General features: G+C 36.7%; 1 non-coding gene across 1 annotated transcript; it reads right to left on the bottom strand.

Annotated features, from left to right (window-relative positions):
* Positions 1 to 11,180: 11,180 nt before the first annotated feature.
* On the bottom strand, positions 11,181 to 11,284 carry LOC130977755 (small nucleolar RNA R71). The gene has a single exon (XR_009085433.1). It is a non-coding gene; the product is annotated as a small nucleolar RNA R71 (small nucleolar RNA).
* Positions 11,285 to 19,387: the final 8,103 nt, after the last annotated feature.

The raw sequence follows: 19,387 nt of genomic DNA, 5'->3' as shown, positions 1-19,387 counted from the left end.
GTCTGCAGAATTTCCTTCAGATTCATGAGACAAAATGGAATTGTCTCTTGAATTTTCAGCATTTGCTGTTTTTGGTTCATCTTGTCCAGAATTTTCTTTTCCATGATTCTGAGCAGCTTTATCATCCGTTTGAGCTTGATTTCCTGCATCACCATCTTCCAAAATGCTTTGCACCAAGTTAGTATCACAAAATGTAACATGTATGGATTCTTCAATAATTCTAGCATCTTGATGATAAACTCTATATGCTTTACTAGTTGTGGAATATCCTACAAACAAGCACTCATAAGCCTTTGGATCAAATTTTCCCAAATTTTCTTTGTTATTCAAAACAAAACATTTGCATCCAAAAATGTGCAAGTAATCTAAGTTTGGTGGGTAGCCTTTCCAAAGTTCATAAGGGGTTTTCTTCAAAAATTTCCTTATGATTGTTCTATTCAAAATGTGGCAAGCCGTGTTAACCGCTTCAGCCCAAAGGAATTTTGGAACATTACTTTCACAAAGCATAGCTCTTGTCATCTCTTGTACGCTTCTATTTCTTCTTTCCACAACACCATTTTGTTGTGGTGTCCTTGGACAAGAGAAGTTGTGAGATATTCCAAGTTCCTCACAAAAGGATTCAAACAAACTATTTTCAAATTCAGTTCCATGATTGCTTCTTATAGAAGAGATTTTCAAATCCTTTTCATTTTGAATTTTCTTGCAAAAAGGTTCAAAGGCCGAAAAGGCTTCATTTTTGTGTGCAAGAAATAAAACCCAACCAAACCTAATATAGTCATCCACAATTACTAAACCATAATGTTTACCACCTAGGCTTTGAGTTCTTGTTGGACCAAATAAATCAATGTGTAACAACTCAAGTGGTCTTTTAGTAGAGATGTCTTCCTTTGGTTTAAAAGAACTTTTTGTTTGTTTTCCCATTTGGCAAGCATCACAAGTGATGTCTTTGTCAAACTTTATCAAAGGAAGACCTCTCACTAATTCTTTCTTTACAAGTTTGTTTATTTGAAATATACTTGCATGGCCCAATCTCTTGTGCCATAACCACTTTTCAGAATCTTTAGAGTGGAGACACGCTACATTTTGATCTTTTAGTTCATCAAGAGTAAGTCCATACATATTATTGAAACGCTTGGCAACAAAAATCACTTCATTTGTCTTTTCATTTACAACACAGCATTCAAGCCTTTTGAAAACAACTAAATATCCTAAATCACACAACTGACTTATGCTCAAAAGATTGTGCTTTAAACCACATACCAAAAGCACATCATCAATGAAAGTAGATTGCTCATTACCTACTTTTCCAACAGCAATGATTTTACCTTTACCATCATCTCCAAAGGTCACAAAACCTCCATCATACTTATTTAGTTTGATGAAGTAGGTTGACCTTCCTGTCATGTGCCTTGAACATCCACTATCCATGTACCACATGTCCTGTTTGTTCTTGGATGCTAGGCAAATCTGCATGAAGAGTTTCAAGTAGCTTTAGGTATCCAAACTAATTTGGATCCTTTGAAGTTAATCCATCTTGGTTGCCCAAGTGCATTGAAATCACAAACAACATTGTAAACTTTGTTTCCTACAACTTTCTTTTCAATGAAGCATTGTGCATATGAGTGACCAAATTTCTTGCAATTAACACAATGATTTTCTGATGTGTGCTGCTGAAATTGAGGTGAGTTATATTGCTTGAAATGATTAAATGGTTGGAATTTTCTGGTTTTTGGAGGAGATGCATTTCTTTTGACAAACTGATTTTTGTTATAATTATTTCTCTTTGTAAAAATGTTTTCACTAGAATTTTTTTGAATATTTTTACCTTTCGAAAATGAGGTTTTGTTGTAAAATGGTGGTTTCTTGAAAACATCCTCATTTTTCGAAATGTAACCCAAACCTGGCCGGTTTGAACTCGGTTCAGTTTTTGGTGAATGCTCAGTTTCACTTGTGTATACTTCATCAAATTTTTCTTCAAATGTTGGAGCATTTTCAACACCAACTTTGTTTGGTATAGTTTTGGTATTTGATGAAGAAGCCACAAACTTTATAGTGGAAATATTAGAAACTGCATCTTCCTTGGCTATGTAGCCTAAACCAGATTTTTCAAACAATGGTCTTTGATTTACAAGTAATTTGTCCAAGTTACTAGAACCTTGAGCAAATTTTGCTAAGTCACCATTCAACCTTTTAATTTTATCATTTAATCTTTCATTTTCAGCAATCAACTCATGAGAAGGATCCACAATGTGCTTTCCTTTTAATTTTTCAAGTTCAGATTTTAGAAATCTGTTTTCTTCAATGATGTCCAAAGCACATTCAGTTTCTTTCACTTTTTCTTTTAAAAAATTATTTTCAACTCTTAGCACATCTCTTTCAGATCTGCATTCATTGTATTTGTCAAGCAGTTTTGAGGTGTTTAAGGTAAGATCATCAATAATAGCATGCAAGTCCTCAATGGTCAAATCATAATAATTTACCTCATCAAGATTGTTGTTTCCAGCCATAAAGCAGTCTTTGTTATCTCCTTCTGATTCTTCTTCTTCATTTGAGTCATTGTCAAGATCCTCCCAAGCTGCCATGAGTACTCTCTTCCTTTCCTTCTTTCCTTTGTCCTCCTTTTTGAGCTTTGGACAGTTTGACTTGAAGTGTCCAGCCTCCTTGCAATGATGACACGTCACCTTGCTCAAGTCTATCTTGTGCTCCTTTGAACTTGAGCCCTTGTATTTGCCTTTGCTCTTCAACATCCTTCGAAATCTCCTAGCAAAAAACAAAAGCTCGTCATCTGAAATACCATCACTTGACTCACTCTCTTTCGGTTCTATTTGTGACTTAAGGGCTATTCCCTTTTTCTTTGAGTCTGTGTTTGTGTGTGTGGCTTCATAGGCAAGGAGTTTTCCTCTCAGCTCATCATAGGTTATGGGACTTATGTTGTTACTCTCGGTTAGGACAGTGGCAGTGTTTTCCCACTCTTTTGTGAGGCTTCTAAGGAGTTTTCTCACCAAGGTTTGTTCTGCATAGTTTGTACCCATAGCATCAAGGTTGTTGATTATGATTGAGAATCTCTCAAACGCTTCATCAATGCTTTCTCCATCCTTCATGCTGAACATCTCGTACTCTTTTCGCAGCATATCAATCCTCATTTCTTTTACTTGTTTAGTGCCTTCGTGTGTAACCTGGAATTTTTCCCAGATTTCTTTGGCTGTCTTGCATCTAGACACCTTCCGGTATTCTTCAAAGCTGATAGCACAGTGAAGAAGGTTGATTGTTTTAGCATTCAGCTCTATCTTCTTTTTATCATCTTCATTCCATTCAGCTTCTTCTTTTGGAGTCACCACTCCATCAGCACTTGTTTTTGTTGGGATCTTTGGGCCGCTCACAACGATCTTCCATAGGTTGTAGTCAATGGATTGGATGAAGATCCTTATCCTTTCTTTCCAGTAGGAATAGTTCTTCCCGTTGAAGAAAGGTGGTCGGTTGTTTGACTAACCTTCAGTGAGGGTGTAGGCAACTGTGGTTGTGCCCAAATTGTTCGCCATTGGATCTTTGCTCCAAGCGGTTAAGCTTGATTCTTGAGACCTTAGCTCCTGATACCAATTGAAGGTTGTGGTAGGCTTAGAGAAGGGGGGTTGAATCTATGCCTTCCTTTTAAGTTGCTGTTTTGACCCTTTTTAAGCAAAGTTACAAATCTGATTCTGTTTGAGCTCAGCAGCCAAAATTTATGAGACAATTTATTTTTGTCTCATGAATATCAGAAAACAGAACATGACAGAGAAGAAAAAGCTAACACCAGCATATATCCTGGTTCGGTTGCTTTGTGCTATGCAACCTACATCCAGTCTCCTCCACAAATATGGAAGAATTTCACTATAGTTAACAGTATTACATACACCAATTTTACACTCAAGTTCTAACCTAACTTGACATTGGCTATGCTAACACCTAACTATTTACTCTTAGTGCTAACCCAACTAAGAAAGGGATACCAAACAGGTACAGGATACAAGACACTTAACCAACCTAAAGAAATCAGAAAATAACTCTAGGCTTTTCTCTCAAGTGTTTCACTCAGCCTTTTTCAACTCTTGGCTTTTTCTCAAGCTTTCTCACAATGCCTTTTTTCTCAAGAAATTACAGAAAGATAAGCTTAGAAAAGTACATCACAATCAGAAAAACATGAAGGAGATTGACTTCATCAACAGCCTCTGTGCTATGCGAAAAACCAGATTAGCAAGCCTCTGATTTAGTTCTTCATACTGGTGGAATGCACCTTTGAATAGGTTACACTGTCCAGTTAGTTGAACTTCTTCAAAGAGCTCTCTCAGAACAAACACCTCAAGTTCACTTGTTATCTCTCCTTGCTTCAGAATGAACAACAAGCTTCTTTTTATCTCCTTGCATGTTCCTTGGTTCTTCCTCCAAGGTCAACATCTTGAGCCTTGAGCTTCACCAACCCACAAGCTCACTTTTTTTTCTCAATCATCAAAGTAGAACCTTTCCTTCTGACTTTTCCAACTTGACCAAAAGCCACAAAGGAGTAACCGAAATTGTTTTCCAATGGTCAACCAAATCTGAACCATAGAGATGCAACTTGGTCCCCAAGAATCTCTTGTGACCGTGGATTTGTAGCAGTGAAGAGCAGAGATCAACTTTTTCTTTGAATGCCATTTTCGGATAGAACAGAGAGTAGGAAAGAAAGGATGAAGATCTGATGCATGCAAGATGAGATGGATTACCTTTCTTAAGCTTGATTTGTATTAGATTTTCTGCTTTAGCTTCTATGCTTCAAGCTTAGATTTTTCTCTTTCTTGCTTCTTTGGTTACTAGCTTATGGAGGAAGCTTTTCTTCTCTTTCTCTTTCTTACTTTACTGAAGTCTTGATGTCACTTGATTAGAGAGGAGAGGAACGTTGCTTTGGTTGGAGCAAGATGGTGGGAAATTGAAAACAATTTCAAGCTTGGATCGGGTTCTTCTCTTTTTGGCCCGTGGTGTCTTGCTATGCTTCTTTGTTTGATATGAATGACTTGGGCTTGTCTTTATTCACACTTTCCATTCAGCCCATTAGCTTTGTTTTGTTATTCATTCATCTTGGGCTGCCAAAAATGAATTATGGCCTGCAACATAACATAAATAATTAGCAATGTGTACTTATTAATTTAACAATTCTAATTATTTATTTTGCCAAAAATAATGTTTGTCATCACTAATTAATTTAGTTAATTTCTTAACTCAACACATAGTCTTCATCCTAAGCCTCATATGAATCCTCACTTTTAATTTAATCCTCGAATAAATTCTAAGTCTCTAATCAATTCAATTCAATTTTAGTCATAATCTTAACCAACCTCCTAAAGCATAACTTATCATAATCCCATTCACATATATATGTATAACCGGAGAAAATTCTCAACCTCCCCAATTCGTGAGTGGGATTAAAGGACCATCCTCACATCACACCACAACCATAAACAAGTGGGACAAAACTACTGACCATGCTCAGAATAAGTACCACATCAATACGCAAGCAGAATAGCACCCACGACCTTTCTATTCAAGTGGGATAAACCTCCGACCTTGCCAAATCGGTCATTCAAACCACAATCAGTCATAATTATTTACTTTAATCAATTTCATAAGTTATTAGATTCATCAACTCCAATTATTTGTCAATTTATCAATTCTATTATTTCGTGAGCAGGACAACGCCACCGTCCTCACCGCGGATGGGACGAACCACCATCCACACAACAATTTCATTCGGTTAACCAAATGTTTATTTGGGAATTAATCAATTTAATTTGTCATATTACTCCCTAGAGTTTAGTGTATCTAAGGCTTAATTAACATTTATTCAACTCCAAACGAAGATTAAAGGAGGTTACAACATCGCCGGAGAGGCGAAACAGTCAAAAATAGAGTTTTTGAGAAAATAGGGTGGGTGTGTCTGTGCGTACGCACAACCCTGTGCGCACACACAGCGTGCAAATTTCTCTTGGGGTGCATACGCACACCCATGTGCATACGCATGAGCTGGATCACTCGCTCTGAGTAGTGGCTGGAAGTGAGTCGAGTTGAGTCGAGTTAGACCAAACTCAAGCTCGTCTCACAAAAATTGAGCTTGGCTCACGACTCGACCCATTAAAAATTGAGCTTATTTCTTAAGCTCAAGCTCAACTCACCGAAAGCTCACAAGCTAGCTCAAATAATAAGAACATAATCTATGATTCTATATCAATAAATTTAACTTATATATTTTAAAAATATTTAAAAAAATCAATTTTATATATTGTTTATCTATCAATAAATTATAAATTTTTTATTTATGTCTTATACCAAAATTATATATAAAAGATAAATATAAAATTTTAAATAATTAAGATCATTAATATATATATATATATCGAGCCAGCTCATGAGCTAATGAGCCAAGCTTATCCAAACTCAAGCTCGCCTTATTTAATTTATTATGAGCTCAATTTCAGACTCAAGTTTGGATCACCAGCTCACGAGTTTAGCTTATTGATCTATTAATGAGTCGAGCTCAAATTGACTCATGAGCTGGCTTGACTCACTTCCAGTCCTAGTGCGCACGCAAGCCTCTGTGCACGCGCACACCAACCAAATTTTCTGGTTTTCTGTATAATCTGAAATTTCAGTTTTTGACACTAATTTTCAAATGCTAATAACTTTTGCTACAAAATTTTGTTTTTCTCCATTTTTAGATGGTTTTAAAGTTCTCATCATCATCTTTAATTCAAGGTAAAGTTCATTTAATTTTAAACTTCAAGAGTCAAGTTATGGCTCGTTGAAGTTTGTCAAAAATCAATTTTTACCAAAATTCTACACAAGTGTTAACTTTACAAATTTTTAATCTTGCCTCTTTCAAAACCAACCTAAACCAATCCTAGGCACCCTTATTACTCAATCATCAATTTTCAATCCTATATTAGCCACCAAAACCCAATCATTCAAATCTAAGGCAATTAACCATACATTTCTCATTAATAACATCAAACAACCATTCATATACACCATCCAACAGTCATACAAACCAATTCATATAGCAATTCATATGGCTACTCAATTTCTCCACACTTACCAAGGGTGCACTCACCTAATCACAGCCTTCGACCCAATTCTCATTCCATAGCCATTCATAGGCAATCAATCGTAATATTTATCAAATCCAATCACACATTTAACCATCATTCCACAACACAATCATTGCCACAAATTTACCATCACTTACCCCATTACGACCTCCGGCCCAAATTTCATATGAACCATTAATGGTCAAACAAACCGCACAATCAAACTTAGTTATCATAATCAAACAAACTACAAGTTCACTCAACATTTGGCAATACTAATTTCATATCAATTATTCAACTATACTATTTATCAATCAAATTCACATATTTACTTTAAACCACATGGTATTAACCAAATTTATCATTCAATACAATCATAGGGTATTTAACCTAAGTTTTCACATAACCTTACATAATGTCTACGGATGAGCGGATAATTTATACGCTTTTTGGCATTATTTTTAGGTAATTTTTAGTAGGATCTAGCTACTTTTAGGGATGTTTTTATTAGTTTTTATGCAAAATTCATATTTCTGGACTTTACTATGAGTTTGTGTGTTTTTCTGTGATTTCAGATATTTTCTGGCTAAAATTGAGGGACCTGAGCAAAAATCTGATAGGAGGCTGAAAAAGGACTGCTGATGCTGTTGGATTCTGACCTCCCTGCACTCGAAATGAATTTTCTGGAGCTACAGAACCCCAAATGGCGCGCCCTTAATTGATTTGGAAAGTAGACATCCAGGGCTTTCCAGCAATATATAATAGTTTATACTTTATTTGAGTATAGACGACGCAAACTGGCGTCCAACGCCAGTTCCATGCTGCATTCTGGAGTAAAACGCCAGAAACACGTCACAAACCAGAGTTAAACACCAAAAACACGTTACAACTTGGTGTTTAATCCCAAGAGAAGCCTATGCACATGTAAAGCTCAAGCTCAGCCCAAGCACACACCAAAGTGGGCCCCAAAAGTGGATTTCTGCACTAAGACTTATTTCTGTAAATCCTAGTAACTAGTTTAGTATAAATAGAACTTTTTACTATTGTATTAGGTGTCTCTTAGACCATTGGTCTTGGTTATTCTGGTTCCCACTCTGGGGCCGAAGCCAATGAACACTATTTTCACTTATGTATTTTCAACGGTGGAGTTTCTACACACCATAGATTAAGGTATGGAGCTCTGCTGTTCCTCGAGTATTAATGCAATTTCTATTATTCTTCTATTCAATTCAGCTTATTCTTATTCTAAGATATTCGCTGCACCTCAACATGATGAATGTGATGATCCGTGACACTAATCATCATTCTCACCCATGAACGCGTGCCTGACAACCACTTCCGTTCTACCTTAGATCGAGCGCGTATCTCTTGGATTCCTTAATCAGAATCTTTGTGGTATAAGCTAGAATTATTAGCGGCCATTCCTGAGATCCGGAAAGTCTAAACCTTGTCTGTGGTATTCCGAGTAGGATCTGGGAAGGGATGACTGTGACGAGCTTCAAACTCGCGAGTGTTGGGTGTAGTGACAGACGCAAAAGAATCACTGGATTTTATTCCAACATGATCGAGAACCGACAGATGATTAGCCGTGCTGTGACAGAGCATTTGGACCATTTTCACTAAGAGGATGGGAAGTAGCCATTGACAACGGTGACGCCCTACATACAGCTTGCCATAGAAAGGAGTAAGAATGATTGGATGAAGGTAGTAGGAAAGCAGAGATTCAACAGGAACAAAGCATCTCCATACACTTATCTGAAATTCTCACAATGATTTACATAAGTATCTCTATCTTTATTTTATGCTTTATTTATCTTTATATTCGAAAACCATTATAACCATTTGAATCCGACTGACTGAGATTTTTCAAGATGACCATAGCTTGCTTCATACCAACAATCTCCATGGGATCGACCCTTACTTACGTAAGGTATTACTTGGACGACCCAGTGCACTTGCTGGTTAGTTGTGCGAAGTTGTGACAAAGTGTGATTCACGTTTGAGAGCTCTAAGTCTTTGGCGCCATTGTTGATGATCACAATTTCATGCACCAAGTTTTTGGCGCCGTTGCCGGGGATTGTTTGAGTTTGGACAACTGACGGTTCATCTTGTTGCTCAGATTAGGTAATTTTCTTTTCAAAAAGTTTTCAAAAATCTTTCAAATTTTTTTTATTTATTTTCATTTTTCCAAAAAGAAATTTTCGAAAAAATTCCAAAAAAATTAATAAAATCATAAAAATAAAAAATATTGTGTTTCTTGTTTGTGTCATGAGTCAATTTTTAAGTTTGGTGTCAATTGCATATTTTAAAACTTTTACATTTTTTGAAAATTCATGCATGTATTCTTCATAATCTTCAAGTTGTTCTTGGTAAGTCTTCTTGTTTGATCTTTAAATTTTCTTGTTTTGTGTTTTTTGTTGTTTTTCATATGCATTTTTACCTTCATAGTGTCTAAGCATGAAAATTTTCTAAGTTTTGTGTCTTGCATGTTTTTCTTTTCTTGAAAATTTTTCAAAAATAAGTCTTGATGTTCATCTTGATCTTCAAAGTGTTCTTGGTGTTCATCTTGACATTCATAGTGTTCTTGCATGCATCATTGGTTTTGATTCATAATTTTCATGTTGTGAGTCATTTTTGTGTTTTTCTCTCTCATCATTAAAAATTCAAAAAAATCAAAAAAATATATTTTCCTTGTTTTACTCATAATTTTTGAAATCTTTGGGTTGACTTAGTCAAAAAATTTTAAAATAAGTTGTTTCTTGTTAGTCAAGTCAAGATTTCAGTTTTAAAAATCTTATCTTTTCAAAATCTTTTTCAAAAATCAAATCTTTTTCATTTTTCTTATTATTTTTCGAAAGTTTTAAAATTGTTTTCAAAATCTTTTCTTAATTTCATTCCAAATTTTCAAAAAAAAAATTCTAACAATTAATGTGATTGATTCAAAAATTTGAAGTTTGTTATTTTCTTGTTAAGAAAGGTTCAATCTTTAAATTCTAGAATCATATCTTTTAGTTTCTTGTTAGTCAAGTAATCAATTTTAATTTTAAAATTCAAATCTTTTTCAATCATATCTTTTCAAATCATATCTTTTTCAAAATCAATTTCAAAATCTTTTCTAACTTCTTATAATTTCAAAATTGATTTTCAAATCTTTCTCAACTAACTAATTGACTTTTTTTCTTATCTTTTTCAAAACTACCTAACTACTTTTCTCTCTCTAATTTTCGAAAATTCCTCACCCTTTTTCAAAATTCTTTTAATTAACTAATTGTTTCAAATTTTAATTTTAATTGTATTTCTTATCTCAATTTTCGAAAATCACTAACTATTTTTCAAAAATAATTTTCAAAATTCTCTCCCTCTCATCTTCTTCTATTTATTTATTTAATTACTAACACTTCTCTTCATCTAAAAATTCGAACTCCTATTCTCCTCTATGTTCGAATTTTTCTCCCCCTTCTTCTATTCTTCTCTTCTTCTACTCACATAAAGGAATCTCTATACTGTAACATAGAGGATTTCTCTTTCTTTTCTGTTTTCTTCTTTTTCATATGAGCAGGAGAAAGGACAAGGACATTCTTGTTAAAGCAGATCCTGAACCTGAAAGGACTCTGAAGAAGAACCTAAGAGAAGCTAAAACACAACAATCCAGAGAAAACCTTACAGAGAATCTCGAAAAAGAAGACATGGCCAAACCCAATAACAATGGTGGAGGCGTAAGGAGGATGCTTGGTGATTATACTACACCTACTTCCAATTTTTATGGAAGAAGCATCTCAATCTCTGCCATTGGAGCAAATAATTTTGAGCTGAAGCCTCAACTAGTTGCTCTAATGCAACAGAACTGCAAGTTCCATGGACTTTCATCAGAAGATTCCTATTAGTTTTTAACTGAATTCTTGCAGATTTGTGATACTGTTAAGACTAATGGAGTAGATCCTGAAGTCTACAGACTCATACTTTTCCCTTTTTGCTGTAAGAGACAGGGCTAGAACATGGTTGGACTCACAATCTAAAGATAGCCTAGACTCTAGGGATAAGCTGGTCACGACCTTCTTGGCCAAGTTCTTTCCTCCTCAAAAGCTAAGCAAGCTTAGAGTGGATGTTCAGACCTTCAAGCAAAAAGATGGTGAATCCCTCTATGAAGCTTGGGAAAGATACAAGCAGTTGACCAAAAAGTGTCATTTTGACATACTTTCAGAGTGGACCATTTTGGATATATTCTATGATGGTCTATCTGAGTTTTCTAAGATATCACTGGACCATTCTGCAGGTGGATCCATTCACCTAAAAAAAACACCTGCAGAAGCTCAAGAACTCATTGACATGGTTGCAAATAACCAATTCATGTACACCTCTAAGTGAAATCCTGTGAGTAATGGGACGCCTCAGAAGATGGGAGTTCTTGAAATTGATGCTCTGAATGCCATATTGGCTCAGAACAAAATGTTGACTCAGCAAGTCAACATGATTTCTCAGAGTCTGAATGGATGGCAAAATGCATCCAACAGTACTAAAGAGGCATCTTCTGAAATAGAAGCTTATGATCCTGAGAACCCTCCAATGGCAGAGGTGAATTACATGGGTGAACCCTATGGGAACACCTATAATTCCTCATGGAGAAATCATCCAAATTTCTCATGGAAGGATCAACAAAAGTCTCAACAAGGCTTTAATAATAGTGGAAGAAATAGGCTTAGCAATAGCAAGCCTTTTCCATCATCTTCTCAGCAACAGACAGAGAATTCTGAGTAGAGTCCCTCTAGCTTAGCAAACATAGTCTCTGATCTATCTAAGGCCACTATAAGTTTTATGAGTGAAACAAGGTCCTCCATTAGAAACTTTGAGGCACAAGTGGATCAGTTGAGTAAGAAAATCACTGAAACTCCTCCTAGTACTCTCCCAAGCAATACAGAAGAGAATCCAAAAAGAGAGTGCAAGGCCATTGATATTATCAATATGGCCGAATCCAAAGAGGAAGAGGAGGATGTGAATCCCAATGAGGAAGACCTCATGGGACGTCTCCTAGACAGAAAGGAGTTCCCTATTGAGGACCTAAAGGAATCTGAGGCTCATATAGAGACCATAGAAATTCCATTAAACTTTCTTCTGCCATTCATAAGCTCTGAGAACTATTCTTCCTCTGAAGAGGATGAAGATGTAACTGAAGAGCAAGTTGCTCAATATCTAGGAGCCATCATGAAGCTGAATGCCAAGTTGTTTGGTAATGAGACTTGGAAAGGTGAACCTCCCTTGCTCATTAGTGAACTAGATACATGGGTTTAGCAAACTCTACCTCAAAAGAAATAAGATCCTAGTAAATTCTTAATATCCTGTTCCATAGGCACCATGACCTTTGAGAAGGGTCTATGTGACCTGGGGTCAGGTATAAATCTAATGCCACTCTCTGTAATGGAGAAGCTGTAGATCTTTGAGGTACAAGTTGTAAGAATCTCATTAGAGATGGCAGACAAGTCAACAAAATAAGCTTATGGATTGGTAGAGGACGTGTTGGTAAAGGTTAAAGGCCTTTACATCCCTACTGATTTCATAATCTTAGACACTAGGAAGGATGAGGATGAATGCATCATCCTTGGAAGACCCTTCCTAGCCACAGCAAGAGCTGTGATTGATGTTGACAGAGGAGAGTTAGTCCTTCAATTGAATGGGGATTACCTTGTGTTTAAAGCTCAAGGATCTTCCTCTGCAACCATGGAAAAGAGGCACGATAAGCTTCTCTCAATACAGAGTCAAACAAAGCCCCCACAATCAAATTCCAAGTTTGGTGTTGGGAGGCCACAACCAAACTCTATGTTTGGTGTTGAACCCCCACATTCAAACTCTAAGTTTGGAGTTGGGAGGTCCCAACAATGCTCTGAACATCTGTGAAGCCCCATTAGAGCTCACTGTCAAGCTATTGAAATTAAAGAAGCGCTTATTGGGAGGCAACCCAATTTTTATTTATCAATATTTCTATTGTTCTTTTATGTTTTATTAGGTTTATGATCATGTGGAGTCACAAAATAATTGCAAAAATTAAAAACAGAATCAAAAACAGCAGAAGAAACAGCACACTCTGGAGGAAGAGCTTATTGGCGTTTAAACGCCAGTAAGGAACATTTGGCTGGCGTTTAACGCCAGAACAGAGCATGAAGCTGGCGTTGAATGCTAGAAACAAGCAGCAGTCTAGCATTTAAATGCCAGGATTGCACCCTGAGGAAAGCTGGCGTTAAACGCCAGAAACAAGCACCAAGCTGGCGTTTAACGCCAGAAACAAGCATAGAGCTGGCGTTTAACGCCAAAAACAAGCATCAATCTGGTGTTAAACGCCAGGATTGCATATAGAGGGCATTTTACACGCCTAAATGGTGTAGTGATGATTAATCCTTGACACCTCAGGATCTGTGGACCCCACAGGATCACCTCAGGATCTGTAGACCCCACAGGATCCCCACCTACCTTCTCCCTCTCTCTCACACCTTCTCATAACACTCTTCTCCAAACATCACTCTTCCCCATCACCTCTTCACCACTCACATCCATCTACTCTTTCCCAAAAACCCCCATCTACCTTCAAATTCAAAATCTCTTTCCCACCCAAACTCACCCTACATGACCGAACCATAAACCCCTCTCCACCCACTATATAAACCCCCATCCTTCTTCATTTTCAAACAACACCACTCTCTCTTCTCCCCATTGGCCAAAACCAAACCTCTCTCCCTCTCCTCCATCTCTTCTTCTTCTTCTTCTATTCTTTTCTTCTTTTGCTCGAGGGTGAGCAACATTCTAAGTTTGGTGTGGAAAAAGCATAGCTTTTTGTTTCTCCATAACCATTTATGGCACCTATGGCTGGAGAAACCTCTTGAAAGAGGAAAGAGAAGACAAAAGCTTCCACCTCCGAGTGATGGGAGATGGAGAGATTCATCTCAAAGGTCTATCAAGACCACTTCTATGAAGTTGTGGCCAAGAAGAAGGTGATCCCCGAGGTCCCTTTCATGCTCAAGAAAAATGAGTATCCGGAGATCCGACATGAGATCCAAAGAAGAGGTTGGGAAGTTCTTACCAACCCCATTCAACAAGTCAGAATTTTAATGGTTCAATAATTCTATGCCAATGCATGGATCACTAGGAACCATGATCAAAGTATGAACCTGAATCCAAAGAATTATCTTACAATGGTTCAGGGAAAATATTTAGATTTCAATCCGGAGAAAGTAAGGTTGGCGTTCAACTTGTCTATGATGCAAGAAGACGCACGCCCCTGTACTAGAAGGGTCAACTTTGATCAAAGGTTGGACCAAGTCCTCATGGACATATGTGTAGAAGGAGCTCAATGAAAAAGAGACTCAAAAGGCAAACCGGTTTAATTGAGAAGACTGGACCTTAAGCCTGTGGCTAGAGGATGGTTGGAGTTCATCCAACGCTCCATCATCCCCACTAGCAACCGATCCAAAGTAACTGTGAATCGGGCCATCATGATCCATAGCATCATGATTGGAGAGGAAGTAGAAGTTCATGAAGTCATATCTCTAGAACTCTACAAAGTAGCTGAAAAGCCCTCCACCTTATCAAGGCTAGCTTTTCCTCATCTCATTTGCTATCTATGCTACTTAGCTGGAGTTGTCATAGAAGGAGACATCCTCATTGAAGAGGACAAGCCCATCACTAAGAAGAAGATGGAGCAAACAAGAGAGTCCATTCATGGATCTCAAGAGACGCATGAGGAAGCTCATCATCAAGAAATCCCTGAGATGCCTCACGGGATGCATTTTTCTCCAAACAACTATTGGGAACAACTCAACACTTCTCTAGAAGGATTGAGTCATGACATGAACCAATTAAGGGTGGAACACCAAGAGTACTCCATCATTCTCAATGAGATTAGAGAAGATCAAAGAGCTATGAGAGAGGAGCAACAAAGGCAAGGAAGAGACATAGAGGAGCTCAAGAACACCATTGGTCCTTCAAGGAGAAGGCGCCACCATCACTAAGGTGGACTTGATGAGCGGATAATTTATACGCTTTTTGGCATTGTTTTTATATAGTTTTTAGTAAGTTTAAGCTACTTTTAGGGATGTTTTCCTTAGTTTTTATGTTAAATTCACATTTCTGGACTTTACTATGAGTTTGTGTGTTTTTCTGTGATTTCAGGTAAATTCTGACTGAAATTGAGGGATTTGAGCAAAACTCTGAAAAAGGCTGACAAAAGGACTGCTGATGCTGTTGGATTCTGACCTCCCTGCACTCGAAATGGATTTTCTGGAGCTACAGAACTCCAATTGGCGCGCTCTCAACGGCGTTGGAAAGTAGACATCCAGGGCTTTCCAGCAATATATAATAGTCCATGCTTTATTCGAAGAATGACGACGTAACTTGGCGTTGAACGCCAAGTACATGCTGCTGTCTGGAGTTAAACGCCAGAAAAACGTCATGATCCGGAGTTGAACGCCCAAAACACGTCATAACTCGAAGTTCAACTCCAAGAGAAGCCTCAGCTCGTGGATAGATCAAGCTCAGCCCAAGCACACACCAAGTGGGCCCCGGAAGTGGATTTATGCATCAATTACTTACTCATGTAAACCCTAGTAGCTAGTCTAGTATATATAGGACACTTATCTATTGTATTAGACATCTTTGGTCTCAGTTTTGTTTTATTCTTCATCTTAGGAGATCATTGATCACGTTTTGGGGGGCTGGCCATTCGGCCATGCCTGAACCCTTTGCTTATGTATTTTCAACGGTGGAGTTTCTGCACACCATAGATTAAGGGTGTGGAGCTCTGCTGTACCTCAAGTATCAATGAAATTCTATCTTCTTTTATTCGGTCTCTATCTTATTCTTATTCCAAGATATTCATTCGTACCCAAGAACATGATGAATGTGATGAGTTAGATAACCCTCATTATTATTCTCACTTATGAACGCGCGTGATTGACAACCACTTCCGTTCTACATGCAACCGAGCTTGAATGTGTATCTCTTAGATTCCCCAACAGAATCTTCGTGGTATAAGCTAGATAGATGGCGGCATTTATGAGGATCCGGAAAGTCCAACCTTGTCTGTGGTGTTCCGAGTAGGATTCCGGTAATGAATGACTGTGACGTGCTTCAAACTTGCAACCTGCTGGGCGTTAGTGACAGACGCAAAAGAGGGATTCTATTCCAGTAGGGGAGGGAACCAACCGGTGATTGGCCGTACTGTGACAGAGTGCGTGAGCATTAGCTTTCACTGCGAGGATGGGATGTAGCCATCAGCCATGGGTGATGCCTCCAGACTGGTTAGCTGTGCGAGTGACAGCCGCATAGGATATTTCCCCGAGAGGATGAAAGTAGCCACAGCTGATGGTGAACCCCTATACAAAGCTTGCCATGGAAAGGATTAAGAAGGATTGAGTAGAAGGAATAGGAGAGCAGGCGTCCGTGAGCTCTACAGCACCTCCATTCCGCTTATCTGAAATTCCTACCAATGAATCTACATAAGTATTTCTATCCCTTTTATTATGTATTTTCTTTTTATTTTATAATTTATTCCAATAATCACAATTACCCTTTAATCTCCCTAACTGAGATCTACAAGGTGACCATAGCTTGCTTCATACCAACAATCTCTGTGGATTCGACCCTTACTCACGTAAGGTTATTACTTGGACGACCCAGTACACTTGCTGGTTAGTTGAACGGAGTTGTGAATTCCAATAAAGAAAATAAACAGTGCCCTAAGAGTAAACATCCTTTAAATGCAAATCAAAAGAATAAGTGATCACAATTTCGTCCACCAAGTTTTTGGCGCCGTTGCCGGGGATTGTTCGAGTATGGACAACTGACGGTTCATCTTGTTGCTCAGATTAGGTAATTTTCTTTTCAAAAATCTTTTTCAAAATTTTTCTTTTAATTTTCGTTTTTCTTCACATTATTTTCAAAAAAATTTAATAAAAATACAAAAAAATCATAAAATCATAGAAAATCAAAAATATTTTGTGTTCTTGTTTGAGTCTTGAGTAAATTTTTAAGTTTGGTGTCAATTGCATGCTTTTAAAATTTTTTTTCTTGTAATTTTCGAAAATCCCATGCATTCATAGTGTTCTTCATGATCTTCAAGTTGTTCTTGATAAGTCCTCTTGTTTGATCTTGATGATTTTTTGTTTTGTGTTGTTTGTTGTTTTTCATATGCATTTTTTGTTTGTTAGAGTCCATGCATTAAAGATTTCTAAGTTTGGTGTCTTGCATATTTTCTTTGCATAAAAAATTTTTCAAAATTATGTTCTTGATGTTCATCATGATCTTCAAAGTGTTCTTGGTGTTCATCTTGACATTCATAGCATTCTTGCATGCATTCATGGTTTTGATCTAAAAATTTCATGCATAAAGTATTTTTGTTGTTTTTCTCTCTCATAATTAAAAATTCAAAAATCAAAAAAATATCTTTTCCTTATTTCCCTCCAAAAATTTCGAAATTTTGGGATTGACTTGGTCAAAAATTTTCAAAATTAGTTGTTTCTTACAAGTCAAGTCAAAATTTCAATTTTAAAAATCTTATCTTTGTAAAATCTTTTTCAAAAATTCATATCTTTTTCATTTTCTTTATAAATTTTGAAAATTTTAAAAATCTTTTTCAAAATATTTTCAAAATCTTTTTCTTATCTTTATATCAAATTTTCGAAAATTAGCTAATAATTAATGTGATTGGTTCAAAAATTTGAAGTTTGTTACCTTCTTGTTAAGAAAGTTTCAATCTTTAAGTTCTAGAATCTTATCTTGTAGTTTCTTGTTAGCTAAGTAATTTTAAAAAATTAAATCTTTTTCAAAATATCTTTTTCTTAAAACTTTTATTTTATTTTTTTCTTTTTCAAAAACTTTATCTTTTTCAAAATTTGATTTCAAAATATCTTATCTAACTTCTTATCTTTTTAAATTTTGATTTCAAATCTTTTTCAATCAACTAACTAACTTTTTGTTTGTTTCTTATCTTTTTCAAAACCACCTAACTACCTCTCTCTCTTCTATTTTCGAAAATATCTCTCTCTTTTTCAAAAATTCTTTTTAATTAACTAATTGTTTCAAATTTTAATTTCAATTACATTTATCTCTAATTTTCGAAAATCACTAACTCTTTTTCAAAATTATTTTCGAATTCTCCCTCCTCTTTTCTTCTTCTATTTAATTAATTAATTACTAACACTTCTCTCCACCTCTCTTCATCTAAAATCCGAACCCTCTTCTTCATTCTTCTACCCCCTTCTTTTTCTACTAACATAAAGGAATCTCTATACTGTGACATAGAGGATTCCTCTTTCTTTTCTTGTTTTCTTCTCTTTCATATGAGTAGGAACAAGGATAAAGGCACTCTTGTTGAGATTGATCCAGAACCTGAAAGGACTCTGAAGAGAAAATTAAGAGAAGCTAAATTACAACAATCCAGAAGAGACCTTCTAGAAATTTTCGAACAAGAGAAAGAGATGGCCGAAAATAATAATAATAATGCAAGGAGAATGCTTGGTGACTTCACAAAGCCAACATCCAAGTTTGATGGAAGAAGCATCTCCGTTCCTGCCATTGGAGCCAATAACTTTGAGCTTAAGCCTCAACTAGTTGCTTTAATGCAACAAAACTGCAAGTTTTATGGACTTCCATCTGAAGATCCTTACCAGTTTTTAACTGAGTTCTTGCAGATCTGTGACACTGTAAAGACAAATGGAGTTAATCCTGAAGTCTACAGACTCTTGCTTTTCCCTTTTGCTGTAAGAGACAGAGCTAGAGTATGGTTGGATTCACAACCCAAGGATAGCCTGGACTCATGGGATAAGCTGGTCACTGCCTTCTTGGATAAATTCTTTCCTCCTCAAAAGCTGAGCAAGCTGAGAGTGGATGTTCAAACCTTCAAACAAAAAGATGGTGAATCCCTCTATGAAGCTTGGGAAAGATACAAGCAGCTGACCAAGAGATGTCCATCTGACATGTTTTCAGAATGGACCATATTAGATATATTCTATTATGGTCTCTCTGAATTTTCGAAAATGTCATTGGACCATTCTGCAGGTGGATCTATTCACCTGAAGAAAACGCCTGAAGAGGCTCAAGAACTCATTGACATGGTTGCAAACAACCAATTCATGTACACTTCTGAGAGGAATTCCGTGAATAATGGGGTACCTCAGAAGAAAGGAGTTCTTGAAATTGATGCTCTGAATGCCATATTGGCTCAGAACAAAATGTTGACTCAACAGGTCAACATAATCTCTCAAAATTTGAATGGCTTGCAACATGCATCCAACAGTACTAGAGAGGCAGCTTCT

Source organism: Arachis stenosperma, chromosome 4 (assembly GCF_014773155.1).
Source record: "Arachis stenosperma cultivar V10309 chromosome 4, arast.V10309.gnm1.PFL2, whole genome shotgun sequence".
Taxonomy (NCBI): Eukaryota; Viridiplantae; Streptophyta; class Magnoliopsida; order Fabales; family Fabaceae; genus Arachis; species Arachis stenosperma.
The sequence above is the reverse complement of the archived record's forward strand: the minus strand, read 5'-3'. Positions and strand labels throughout refer to the sequence as shown.